This window comes from Acanthopagrus latus, chromosome 16 (assembly GCF_904848185.1).
Source record: "Acanthopagrus latus isolate v.2019 chromosome 16, fAcaLat1.1, whole genome shotgun sequence".
NCBI lineage: Eukaryota > Metazoa > Chordata > Actinopteri > Spariformes > Sparidae > Acanthopagrus > Acanthopagrus latus.
The window spans coordinates 12,497,875-12,512,884 of NC_051054.1; positions in this window are offsets into that span (position 1 = coordinate 12,497,875).

Below are 15,010 nucleotides of genomic sequence, written 5' to 3' on the forward strand. Positions count from 1 at the left end.
ACAAGCCCCAGGGAAATAAAAAGGTAAACTAAGGTGAAAAGGGGCTTGGGTTTTAAGGGGAAATAAACAAAGTTCCCTTAAGAAAGATGTGGGGCAGCCAGGCAGAAACAAAATAGGGCCTTAATAGACCAGAGTCCAGCTGGCAATCTAAGTTGGAATGAGGTTCTTAATTATACAGGGAGTGCTTCAGAATGGGTCAGGGCAGATTCAGTATGAGGGTGAGAGCCACCTGCATGCTGTTTCTCACCTCTCTTATGCCCTTTCAATCAGGGTGTCGTCACACCCTGATTGGCCCGGAGGGAAACGCCACAAGCTGCTCTCACTCCTCAATGACGAGTCAGTCTCCCCACCTGTGCACAGGTGCTCTAAATCCCCTGAAATCAGTCACAAGGAAAAGCTGAAATTTTTATATATATACATATATATATAAAACATTTGGGGTAGGGGGGTGCAAGGTAGACACAACCCCACATCCTGGGGAAATAATGGGGTAATAATAGCGATAACATTCAATAAAAACAGTTGTGCCCCCCAGCCCTCTGCAGTGGCACATGATGCTGGTAGGTCTGCAGTATGTGTGTGGGGATCTGCTGTGTGGCCTCCAGTAAACAGAGGATATGTGAGACATTTAAAGTGTTTTCTTCCCCCTGAATACCATAAAACACTTTTATAATGGTCACCTGTCTTTATTCTCTCTGCACTGTCAGCCTTTATGTTAGCTTGTGGTTAGTTTACATTTGCTTGCGAGGCCACGGCGACGCCAGTAAAGTTACCGCACTAATTTTGAATAGTCACTCTCAGGAATAACTCCTGGGAAAAATTAATGACACGTCCTCCAAAGTTGATTCGCCTGTGTGTGTTAGTGAGCTATAGAAGGTGCTGGTTGGGGGATTTTATGACTTTGAAAAGGGCCAGGCTGGATGTTTACTCCTGTTCCTAGTTTTAGTGCTATGCTAACAAACCATATTAATTTCAAATGTATCTAACAGACAGGAAATTTCTATCCTCTCAGCTAATTCTCTGCGAGAAATTGATTAGGCATATTTCCTAAGATGCCAAACAATACCTTTGGTGGTTTGGCCGCGTGGTCCTTTTCTTTTGACTTTAGTGCTCCCTTAAGTAGCCTGAGTTCTGGGCATTGTCTCCTCTGGCCCTGCCTCCCCTCCGTTAAGTCACTGCCGGCTCTGTTAAGATTAGATTTGAATTTATGAAGATTGCCTCACCTGGCGCGCTGCTGTAATCTATGCCGCCGTAGTAATTCACGTTTAGGCCCTCATTTCCAATGCGGTCAAGAAGAGCCGTATTTCACCCTGACAATGTAATCACAGTTCCACATTAAAAAGTCATTATTGTTTAAAATCAGGGAGCCTGACGGAGAAAAACACTGACTTTACTATAGCTGTCTTTGCCATTCACACGGATGTTTACCCAAGAACAGAGGGCAGCGTGATTTAAACGCACGCTTACAACCTTATTGATCACATGGGGGCTTGAACACACACACACCACACAGTGGTATCATCGCCCATTGGATCCACTTGTGCTTTTTGTGCTGATTAGCAGGTAATCTCGGTAACAAGCTTTGATCCCTGCAGATTAGCAGAAGGATAAGTACACAACATGTTTGTTCTGATTGCTCAGACGTGCTATAATCCGTCTTTGCTCCATTGCCCAGTGGTCTTACGTGTTAAGTTTTCCCTGTATTTTTTTCTCTATTTAGTGTAATAAAACCCAGCTTTCCTTAATGCTCGGGGTCGGGCTGTCTGGTGGATAAAAAAATGGATCTGATTAGGTGTATTAGGTATATCTTGAAACCACAATGTGCTGCTTGTTAAAACAGGCTTTTAGAGGAATTTACTCCAGTGTTTGTGAGACACTTGCTTATTAATGGCTACTGTTTTCAAGTGGTGCCTGTAACTCCTGGTGTCATTTTATAAGATTTTGAAGTGCTGAGCTTTTCATCTTGATTTCATTGTGCGACAGAGGGAATAGGGAGTCATTTCTTCTCTATGAGCCTGGGTAAGTCCTCAGGCATAGTATTTTACGGTTGACTGCTCAGCGCACAGGACTAGCTTTGATCCTGACCCCAGAGGTCTTTGTCCCCGACTCTCTTTCAGCAACAAGGTGAAATTAAAGAACAAAGAAATGGTGGGCTCATCTTACATGATACTGATATTGTGTGTCATTTTTTTGAAATCACATCTTTAGGGCGGAATCTCTTTAAAGATTTTGATTTTGTTGCATGTGAAGGGAAACGTTTCACTAACTGGTACACAAGCAAACGAGATGAAATCAATGGTTGTGATTCTTTTTCTTTCTTTCTTTTCCTTTCTTTTTGTTCCTGTCGTACCTCGCCTTGACCTTATCAGGAGTCGTTCATTGGTGAACCATTATTGACCTCCCTCTTTGCCCAGACTTTAATCAGCATGATTTCAGTAAGGATCAATAACTTCTTTTCATGTCTCGCACTTTTCACATTTTTTTTTTTCTTTCACAAATCAATACCATGCATGATGTGTTGTTCTGCAGCCACCTCCCCATCCCCACGCCAGCACGAGGGCTAACATTGGCTTCTTTCAGCTTTACTTGTCCCTGTCAAAATGTCAGACACATCTTTTCTTTTTTTTAAGGCTCTTGTAAAGGTTTTCTTCTACACAGACATTACACACAAGCCAAAGTGATGAAGGCTGCATAAGGAACATTCAAAATGAAAATCCTCTTCCTCTCTTCATCTATAGTCTTATACAAGAGCATTTATTTTTAATGAAAAAGATCTTGTATGAAGTCATCCCTTGCAGAGCCTTTGATCCACTTCAATCAATTTGAACATAAAACCTTGTCTTCTGCATCACAGATGGATTATATTCACGACAGCAGGACAATGTGGTCCTATGAAATGCATATCTAACCTCAGATCAGTGGGGATTGCAGAGCCTTTGTTAGTGCTGAAGCTTTGTTTTCCTCCAGATTTATGATCGTTGTGGGGAGTTGGCAGGAGCTTGTGTGATTACTGCTTACACACTGATTTATACCTCACTTTTAATTATCTGAGGGGGTCTGCAGCTTGCTGATGCCAATACATCCCTTCTTTTGGGACCAGGAAGCGGGGAAAAGGAGCCCTCTCTGGTTTCCACCTCACCCATTCTATCCCTGTCTTCGCTACTGGACTTGAGGAAGGATCCACTGCACCTCTGGCAGCGTCTCAGTCCTCCCCAGAGCAATGCAGACGGATGTCTCTGACATTCATACCCAGTGTGGGATCTGAAATGAGACTTTATGGAAATATGAAGCTGCCGTCCACTGGACATGTAACTCTAACTAACACTCCCCAACGGCCTATAAATTATATGGTCGTGAGAGCCACACAAATCACTTCCCTAAGCCCATCTTCTCTAGTTACTCTCTACTTTTTCTTTTTTATGGAGTCCTCTACTGTGAAATTACAATGGGCAGGTCTCATTTCAGCAACAAGCTGCTGAACTCATTCAGTATTCAGTTGTCATACTTAGTGCGTGAGATTGAAAATCTATTAGTGCTCTTACTCTGCTCTTACTCTGAAAGTTAATTGGATAAGAACTCAACAAGTGGCAGGCAAGTCGTTTCAAACATCATTCCCATGATTCATTGCTTAATGTAATTTCAACGCATTTTGTTTATTGCAGTGGAAAGTCGCTAGGGTCATTAAATCTTAGGTAACGAGATGTGCATAATTAAATTAGAATGAGAAAAATCTATAGATATGTACGCTCTTCTTTAAAAAATACCCTCTGGATTAAATCCACATAGAAAATAATAAGCATGCAAAATACAGTTGTACTTCCCTCTTGCTGTCGTGAGACCCTCGAGCGAACTAAAGCCTCATTATCTCAGAATAATTAACGCAGGATGTATCTCAGGTTAAGATGGCTAACAGCATGGCAATGCTGCTAACTTCTTCTTTAAACCAATTTAAGCTCCATTCACAGTTCTCACTATGGTCCCAAATCCCTTCACTGCTAATTCCTGGCATCATGGCTAAAAGACAAGGAAACTAAACTAATGTGCAAAGAGCATGCTAATGTGATGAAGGGTGTAATTTCTGATTATGACATGTAACCTCATCCGTAATAAGATCCTGTATTTTAAACTTGTGATCGATTCAATTTTCAGCAATCATTCTCCCTACCACAACGTTTAAAGGTCTCGTGTTATGAAAAACATGTTTTCTCTGGTGTCTACATGTATAAACATGTATAGAATTTACATAGGATGGCCTCCCCTGCGCTAAAACACTCCCCCCTCTCCGGGAGTTCATCCCCGAGGTGAAGTTCGGTGTGTCCAACGGTAAGATAGCAGTGTTTCGCAATGTCGTCGCTCAGAGCTAGACACATAAATTGCTCTGCTGTTGGTTGTAAAAGGATCAGTCGCAGTCATCCGGTACCCAGCAACTGCACCCGAGCCACAGGTAAGTGTCACCGCGTTTTTATAGTATTTACAGTTGCCGAAGAACTATAATTTGCCTTTACAGGAGCTAGCATTAGCTACATGGCAGTAACTGTAACAACACATACGAAGAAACTAAGTAACATATTCAGACACACTAACCAATCTGAAACATCCTGCTGCAGCCGCAGAGTCTGTACTTCTTTAGGAGCCTCTCCTTCTGGATCCGATTCTGAGTCAAACTGGTATGGTTGAACGAAATCATTAGCGCATGCTACCACTAGCGTAAGCAGCACCCTCTCCCTGAAATTATTTGCCCCCTCAAGTGGCTCCCAATTTGGTGTAGCTAACGTTGCGAACGCTACCCTAACCCAGTTTTTTCCCACAAACTGGCTACTACCAAGACTCTTGAGGCTGACAAAAACAAAGATACCACGCAAATGCAAAAGCATTATTCCATATCAGTATGATGTTTTCAAGGAAACAAGCTCTGTAGGTGTATGTATTTTTTTTAAAAATACATGATTTGTCTACAAAAAAAGTTATCAATATGACCTTTTACTGATACTAAATATGAAGCAGTAAACATCACATCATGAAAACAGATACATTTTAATGTTGTTTGAGTTATCTGTACCAATCATGGTAATCATAATTGAACAGCCCCCCACAGAGGGTCATGTCTTGGATTGCAGGAGGCTTCATTTCAGGCAGGACTGTTTTTGTCTTTCCTAATTATTTTTAATGTTTGCCATTAAGCTGTCCCCTGGGGGCAGGGGGTGGGGATCCAGTCCTCTTGTCTGTTTGGACCTCTTATCAGTTTCCCCATTAATCCCCCTTTTGTCCCGCAGACTTGCCATGTGTCTTCCCCTCCAATCACCAACACAAGAGCAGCGACAGGGAGAGGGCATTAATGAGGTGGCGCTGAAGAGATACAACAAACAATGTAATGCTTATCATTCCCCTGTGCGACATCATGACACTCACAGAAGACTGAATTCAAAGTGAAAAATTAAAGCTGAAAGAGGAATTTCACTCCACTTGTCATAAATATATGACACAAGAATGGAATATAATGGAATTATCGCAATCCGTCATGCAGATTTTGTCATTGGTTTTAAGAGGGAAAAAAAAAGATTTCTAGACTTAGCATTAAATTAAAGGATTAGTCAAGATAAATAATTTGAGGATTTTCCATATCTTTATGCCACTTTTCAACACCCTCCGCTGCTGTCTGAGCCCCGGGGATATGCAGATGACAGCAGACATCATGAGTCGTGGATCTTGCATCGTCACACGCATTATCCTCACTTCCTTGCGCGCTCTCTGCAGCCCATTTCTTTATTTTTCTTCTCTTGTCTCATTTCCCCTGTCTGTCTCCACGCCTGAATCCACTTCAAGCCTATTCAAAATTTTACAGCTGGGAATCAATGACGGCCATATCACCCTATTAGATCGGCGCATGGCCATGCGAGCAGGTGTGGCGTCCGAGTGGCTCCTCTGCGGGCTGTGATGAGATTAGTGGCGCCTGCAGGACCTCACACAGGTCCTGATCTGATTAGGGGCAAAGGACACTGTAACTTTTAGAGGCCTGTGACTGGAAACTCCCAAGTCCATCACAGTGAAGAGACAAAACACAACGCAAGCAGAAATCTTTGCCCCTATTTTAACCCTCGGTTTACAAGAGATTTCCCATCCTCTTCATCCTCCAGTGTCCACACCTACTGAGTGAGGCAAGGTGCGCACGTGGAGGTATGTGGCGGGCAATCGGGGGATTGGTGGTGTCACATTGATGGATTAGTCCGCTCATTGCTAGCTGCAGCGATTAGGTCAACGGCCCAGGAGACAGCAGTGCGTCTCCTGCGAAATGCTGATGCTAGACTTACTTACCAATTGTAAGTCACTGCATCACTGCAACGCTCGCAGGGCCGCAGTGAGCAACACTGATATCCCCCTCGGAGAGAAGGGCGACAGACTTCATAGAGCGGTGGGGCGGTTTATTCAGTCAAATCTGCCCTCTCTGATGCTGACATCTCCTCTGTGTTCAAAGCCCCTATCCTCTAAACACACGCACGCCTCCTTTCTCCTCAGCCCTCTTCAAGCGAGAAAGTGCAGGGTGGCAACAAAGGCACACTCACACATTAAACTGCTCAGCTCGCGCAGTGCCATCCTCTTTCACAATAATGCCATTCCCCTCTTCCCAGCAGCCCACTTTCATTTGTTCAGTAGTGAATTCTCTGGTTGTTAAACTGAAGGATTGACTGTGGCGCTTGTCAAGCTTTTATCTTTTGCCCTGATTCATTTTCATTTCCTCGGCGAAGGGGAGGGCCGAGCGGGGCATCCAGCGCCATTATTTCGTCTGAGACAAGCCGATCTCGCAGCAGAATCCAAAGACATATCATCTCGTGTGAGTCGTGCCATTGTTTCTCAAAGACAGTGCAACATTACTGTACTAAGAGAGATGATTGCAGGGGAATTTTATGGACTATTACAGTGAGAGCGACGGATCCGGTGACCACAAAGTAATGGCATCCATCTACTGCACGCCACTGGGTTTAACAACGCATAAATGTGATTACAGGGGGGAAACTGTTTATTTCTGTCTTATTACCGCACCAGAAATTACACCATGTTGTTTTCCAGAATAATCTCATCTCCTATAAACGGACCATTCTGTAAGTTAAGTGGCTTGTCCCCTTCAGTTGAAAGGACGGTCAGTCTCTCTCTATTTTTTTTTTTTGCTGTTTCCTGCATGTTCTTAATGAAAGAACCAGCATGATTTCTGGATATGACTCATTACCTTATTAGACTCTTTATTCCAATATGTTGTCTTCAGCTGTGGTGACAAAAGCATGGCCTCTCACAATCTGCTACAACTTCACTCTATCAATCAAGTCATCAAATAAAATTTAAAAAAGAACACTGCTTCATCACCTGACCACTAGCAGTGCTTTATAGGCTGTGCACCTCCCCTGCCAGTCTGCACTGATATTTTAGCAGAAGGACTACATGCAGCGACCTCACCGCTGGACTTTAGTTAAATATTCAGGTGTCATTCACCATCAGAGGGGAGATATGCATCACTGAAATACATCAAAATGCGGAGCTGTCAATTTAAAGTCAGCCAGATAGCTATTTGGCTACTGAGACATCAGCAAACTAGTCGCAATTGTTTTATGCTTGTAAGAAAGAAAAGGACCATAAACCTCAGATATGGTTGATGATGGATCAACCATAGATCAGGTTTTATCATTTCAAATAATCTATCAGGATAATTGTATAAAGAGGGTTTGTTTTCTCTGCATTTTCAAAAGTCAACCTTCACATCCCCATACTGATGTGTCCATAAATGCTTGCTGTACAGTAGCCGGCGGTAATTCTCCTGGACAGAAGACAAAAGGATGTGAACGAGGGAAACTCCCCGCCGTATGAAAAGCCTGAGCCACAGGAAGCACCACAGCCGCAGCGTCATAAAGATAAGACGACAGGTGTTGTCTGTGCTCTCCAGCTATGTGCCACCGCATTGGCTTTTGTCTGAACACACGCACGCTCCTATGGATGGATGCCTTTTATGGCACACATCACAGAGAAATACACTTCCATGTCCCCTGGTTGCTGTCGTCTGCTGGGCAGTTATCATGCCATTGTCACTGTTTCATTGGTGGAACTAATGGATCTGATAGGAGCATGTTAACCAAGGCCCATACGTTTAAATACATAAGTCTGTTGTGAACAGTGTAGCTTTATGTGGATGTGGAGTTGCAGTTGCTCATTTTTACATTGTTTCTGAGAAATTCTTTAGCTGTCGTAATGAAAAAATCTAATTAGCTCTCCACAATAACCTCGTATGACATTAGCAGGTTGTATTATTGTTGTATGAACATTGTGCAAATTAACAAATGCCTGTGGTTGCATTTAGGGAGAACACACTGTGGATGTGATAGAGACTGCCGCCCGTGAATGTTTAAAAGAAGACGTGTCTGCCCTCTTCAGGCCTAGAAAATAATTTGGATCACAGCAGATGATCAGATTCTCAATGTCAGAAAATCCAATTAACCCAACAGGTGTGGTAGATGCAGCACTGGGCGTATCTCAGCAGGTGTGCCCCCCACCCCCCACTTGTCTTATATTTCCCTTCTTCAGAGTCGCCGGAGGAGAATATCTAACTGAACTCACCAGGTAACTTATTTGCAATTAGATTTGTTTTATTTGCCCCATTTCTCCCCAACAGCATCTGTAGCTTCTGCTGGAACCAATTACTCCCTCAGTAAAAAAGAAGAAGTGCAAAACTGAGATCTTGTTCTCTCTCTCTCTCTCTCTCTCTCTCTCTCTCTCTCTCTCTCTCTCTGTGTGTGTGTGTGTGTGTGCGTGCGTGCGTGCGTGCGTGCGTGCGTGCGTGTGTGTGTGTGTGTGTGTGTGTGAGTCTGAGTGTGTGTGGCGGTGCATCCACAATTTGTGACAATTCCCATCCAGAGGCCAGGATTCTCTGGGGGACTTCCAGGAAATTACACCTTGCTCTCATATCATTCCATCTTCCCTGAGTCTGTTGAGCTGCCCACTTCCTCCTCACCTCCTCCTCCCCCCACCGCTGCAACTGACACAGTTACTCTACCACTATATTGCACCAAAATGTTACAGTAGCCCAGTTTTTGAAAAGCCATTTCATTTTTCACTCTTGTCTGGGACTTGCTGTAATGGGCTCCTCTCACTGCACAAGCTTCCATCAGTGGCACACATTCAGCCTGATACTCACCGGCCTCCTGCAACCTCAGACAGCGGATGCAATTATGACGGGCCCGATGCCCTACTGAACTGCACTGCCAGACTGCTTTTAGCCAAACAGAGCCAAAAGGCAAAAAGAAAAAAAAAACCTTGATGGCTACCAAATCAGAAAGCTTCACTCAAAGAAGCTGTGCAATCCACGATTTCTTATAAGCAGAACAGAAATGAAAATGTCTATAGTCGACAGGCCTTCACACAAATTTGGAGGAGCAATCATTCAGGATTATACACAAACCCTCAATCTTGAGACCAGGGTAAAGTAAGCTGTGTGATACTGTACATGTATCTTTACGTACATTATAGTCGGATGGTGTCAGAAGGATGGAGGCCGGGGAGTCTTACAGAGCTGCAGTAGGTGCAGGTCGAGCTGAGGCTCCTCTGACACGAAAAATGAATAAGGCAAGAGGTGTGCTAAACCCACATGTATTGGCCAGTGAGCAGGAAGTGACACACAGCATGACCCCAAGACTAAATGAAGGGAGCGATACTGAGAAGTGAGACCAAGTTGTTTCCATGCCAAGAAATGTTGTATTAAAAGGTAGAGGAAAGCGTTGTTGAATTGCTGTGTCAGTCGCTATTAGAAGCTTTTGAAGGGGACTTTTCACTAACGAATGCATCCACATTCTGATGTAAGATGTTGCCATGATACTAAAAACTTTCATGTCCCTCTGAGAGGTAATTTTGGTAGCTGTGGAAGTCTGCTGACTTTTCGTCAGGTTCAGATTTAACAACAATAATCTGGTTTAACAACTTTGAGAACTATGATATTCTAATGACATTCCTATCGCCTTCATTTGTGTTTTGTGTTTAGGGCTAATTAGTAAAATGTTAGTATACTAATACACTTATGTGATTGTTACACTCACCAGAGACTCCCGTTCTTGTTTTTCTTCTATGCTCTCTGTAATTATATGCTGAAGTGGTAAACAGCTCCCAATCACAGCAGAATCAGCTGTGACTTCAGGTGTTTATTCCTCCAGAGGGCCGGGCTCTGCACCTGACTGACTCCTCCAAAGCTGAGCAGCTGAGTGCTGGCTCGGCCCCCCCCGCCCCCCCCCCCCCTTCTCCATCCGGCCCTCTCATCATAACACTTGATAAAAAACCCACAAAACCTGTAGCATTTTCACTGCAGTTGAATGCAAAAGTTAATTTTGTGTGACTCAGTCATTCACATTCACATCAAATTCATGTCTGTTAGCAACATTGCATTTATGTAATCTAGAAAAGAATACAGGTGCACTCCCGATTCAGACCTAGAGATTTTCCTGACTGAAAATACAAGATTAACAGTGACTGCAACAATACAACAATGAATCTTTTGCTTCCGCGCTACGCCGTATTTACAGTCACACAATAATTGGGAAGTAGCAGGAAGGAAAAGAATGTCGCACATTGTTAGAATCATAATGGATCATTTCAAATGACAAAGACACTGAAGTCAATGTTTACATTATGTATGTGCCTCTCCGTACTGTACTGAATAACACCATGTGAAGTCTGGACTGGTCTCTTGTTGGTTTTGTCTATTTCCCTCATCGGTGTAATCCTCCCCTCCTGATATGGCAGTGAGGCATTGAAATGATACCAGAAAGCAGCGTGTGTTTGGGATACATCCTCCAGTAATAAAACCAATATTGTGAGATAATTATCATGGATTTTACAATATGCCCACTGCATTTCTCCTGGAGGGGAAAACTGTCAGGCATTTGCAGATGAATTTTGCTTTTTATTAGCTCACAGTAAAACACTGCCTCAGTATCTTAGATGTAATACAATAGCCTGGCTTTATAGTCGAGGGAAGCTGCAATAAAAAATAAACGCACCAGCGGTTGCATACTAATGTAATGTGCAACATAATACATATTATAGTATAGTGTAGTATGTCACCTTGTTTGATGTTGCATATTTTGTGAGATATAAATGTCCAGAGGAGCCCCTGGTGTAGATGCTCACCTGCCAAAGGCAACAGCATTTAAAGATAAGCCAGTCTGCATTCTGTTGTTGCCACAGGATTTCTATGTAAAATAAATGCTTGTTATTCCCAAAACAACTGCAGAAATTGTTATAATATAGTGAATAAATGGTGAAATCAGTATGTCAACACTATGAATCTAAATCTATACTCAAATAAAAGTGAAATTACTCAATTAATAGAAGAAATTGGCTATTGGTTATGTTAACTGCCTCCTGAAGCCCATAGATTGCTTCTATAACTCATGTGCGTTACATGCGTTACTAACCACCCCTCAATATTAAATACAATTTTGGATCTGATAAAAAAAAAAATTATACAATAAATAGTCCCTCTTACAGCTGAAGTTCATCCTTGTGAACAAGTGAGCCACTTTCTATAGCATATGGCACAGAAATCCTCCAACAGTGTATTGCTGTTCCTGAATTTCTGCACACAAAGAGGTTTCTTCAAAGTTTCATCTTCAAACTATCCAGGTACAGCGACTTTCGACTGCCATAGCAACCGTATAAAATATATATAACTCTCGTTGTTGAAGACATTGGCATGTTTGCTTTCCTGTCGTGTGTCTACAGAGTGTGAATGATGAATGGATCAGCATGTCAAGGTGAGCCGAATTCAAACCATGCATCCTTACCAGCTGAACCAAGGGAATTGCTTACCTTTCATCATGAAGAACGTCCCTGAAAAAAAATACATGCTAAACCAACTACAGGGCAGTTGCAGCCATTATTCTAACCTTTATAGCAGACACAATTCCACTACCACCTGTTCCCAGTCAGCCATGTGTTTTGCCTCAGTTTAATTTACTGCACGGAAGGTAATTCTGCGGTTTTAGTACGTTTTACCTCAGTATTGTATAACAGAAATGCAGCAGTACATCCTTACACTCGCAGGAGCAGCAGGTTAGTCACTCCGACTGCCTCTTTGTGGCCTGTCAGAATGAGCCATGGCTGAGCAGGTGGGATTGTCCCACCACGGAGATGTATGCATCAGGAAGCTGTAAATCCTCCACTGCCTGCCGTTTGTTTACGCCTCCTGTTTCCCGCCAAACAAACTACAAGATTTCCCATGAGAGCGTCCCGGCCCCCCACACGGCGTCCTCAGTGGACATGCTTTACGGGCGCCACAGCCAGATGAAAACAGTTAAAACACCATTTTTTAAAGAAAAAAAAAAAAAAGGTGTGTTTGTGCAGAGGGGCGCGCGAGAGCTTAGATTCAGCTCAATTACTAGCACAAAACGAGAGGGTGTGCGATAAATCGACGTGCCGATCATGCCTGTCGTTCCTTTGAATAAACGCCCTGATTCATTTCGCGGACAAGCAATTATGCTCGAATTTTATTTTAATCCATCTCCGGATTCATGCATCAACACCTACAACACCAAGGCCTGTGGAGTAGGAGCCGGAGCTACTGTAGTGACAGGAGGAAAGTACCACAGTGCTGGTACGACATGTACTGCATATGACTTTGAACATTGTGCTTAGCCAACAACACTACTGCACGTCATGTGTGGCTACTAATTGTCCGTTTTCCTTTCTTTAGGATCAAACTTGGATTTTAATTAAATTGAGCAGTTTCCTTGTTGTCAAACTCAAGCTCATTATAAACAGTCTATGCTTACCCTGAGAGTTTCAGCTCTTTCTCGCTCCAAATTATGTCACCCCAGATGAATCCTGATAATTAGATGCGCTGAAATGTCGGCAGAAGCTTCTCATTTGATGCGTTTACACTCTTTCGAGACGGTTTGACTGGGGCTAAATCTAGTCTAAGCCTTGTGTGTGAGCGTGCACCTAATATTTGAGTTTTATGTCTCTGTGCCAGAATGTTTTATTAACGCGGAGCCTCACAGACGAGTTGACATATTTCACTAGTGAAGGACGTGACCCTGGTTGTTTATTTCCCATGATGAAATTGTCCAGAGGTTGATGACTCCGTAAATAAACAGTCCGTGGTGCAGTAGCTCTTGGCTTCCTGGTGACCAGTGTAATTATTATTGTGTAATCATCACCGGGCAGACGTGTTTCAGGATTTTCAACATCACATATCCTCGCCCAGGCAACCTAGCTGGGGTTCATCAGCTTCTTGGTGGCTTGTGTGGTCCACAGACCACCCGGCATGATCCCCAGACATCGTAATGTCTTATCAGCGACACTGGTGATTTCTTTGATGGTGTCTCTTGCTGTGCGGTCCCCTGGCCTACAATTCTCTGCACCTGACCTCCACTGGGTCCTTCGAAATAAAGATTCTACAACTGGGTGCCAACAGGAACAAATCCAGCAAAGTTTGATGTTCCTTTAGCAAGATAATGAGGGGGTTTTTTTGCCTCATGTCACTTTGAATTTGTGGTTTTTGATAACAGAGGTCAGTACATCCTCATTTCAGTCTAAGTGAAGCAAGCTACCTTTTGAGTTAGTGTCATTTGTAATCGAATATTTACTTTTGTTCACTTTTTACCATATTTAAGACAATCAAATTGTTCTGTTGTAGCTGGCTAATGTAAGACACAAAGATACGCTTTATTAAAATGTGTCATTTTCAAGGTTGAAATACTTAAATAGTTTATCTGGATAAAGACTCAGACTTCGGTGTATCTCATCCACTTCTAAAATCAAACCTGTGCCCCTGTTCTTGCTCTACTGTACAAAAAAATGTCCTGTTGCTTTTCAATTTTTTGGCTCTGCAAGACAGACAAGCATGTAAATTTGATCTATGTCGCCTAAAATCACAAATCACACAGCTTCAGAGGGCCTGAGCATAGGCACTGTGACACCGTCTTTCCTGAGACCCTCAATTCAAGAGAGGAGAAGTTTCCCAAAGAAGCAATTCAACAGAGGGAAGAAAAGGAAACCAGACCAGAACAGACTAACTAAATCACAGAATATGCTGATTCCAGTGACAACATTTCTGATACATGTAGGGGGCGCCTGGTTGCATCAATGCCGTATGACCTCCCCTCCACCATGGTGACCTGGAAAAAGGAAGGCCACACAAGGAAAAAAAATAACAAAAAATAATCAAAGCGTGTGCAACTGTTCCTGACACAAATACAGACACGGGGGCGACGACCCAGATCCAACATCTGCATGAGACACCGACAGCCAGGAGACAGAGAGCGAGAGAGGAAGAACTTCTCTCGCTCAAACATCCAACAATCTCGTCACCATGAAAAGGACACATTACTGGGGCCTCACAAACCCAATTACACGCATTAAGCAGACCTGGTCATACAGGATTTAATCTAATTCGCTGACAATTAATGGACGTCATGTGGCTGTCTGTTAACACCAGAGCAGCTGAAACCTGGGCTGCCACACAGAAAACAGGAAGTCTGGCAACTGCCGCAGTCGCTTTCATCAGTGATTTTCGTCTTTTTCCTCCATGGATTTAGAAAATCAATTGACCTCATCACTCCATTATCATTATCTGCAAATGTCTTCATTAGTGCACTGTAGCAAGGTTCAAGAGTACAATAGTTCTGTGAGAAATCATCTACTTTCTCGGGTGTACATTTCGCAACCCTAACCGCCATCTTACTTTCAACCAATCTATTAATCGAGCTCTGCGTCTTCTATAAGTCGCTGTGAGATTTTACTAGTTTTTCTACCCCAGCCACCTTACCATGCTTTGTCAGCACAATTTACTGCCTATAGATCCGCTGTATGGACAATCTATAAAGCCCTCCCTCCCTCACGCCCACGCAGCTGTTAGAAACTGTGTTGCAGAGGGAGAAATTAAAGGGCCAAGCAAACAGGGGATCTATAAACATATTATGTCCTGTTGTTAATGGAAATGTCATCAGCAGAAGTCTCACAGCTCTATTGAGCGATGAGC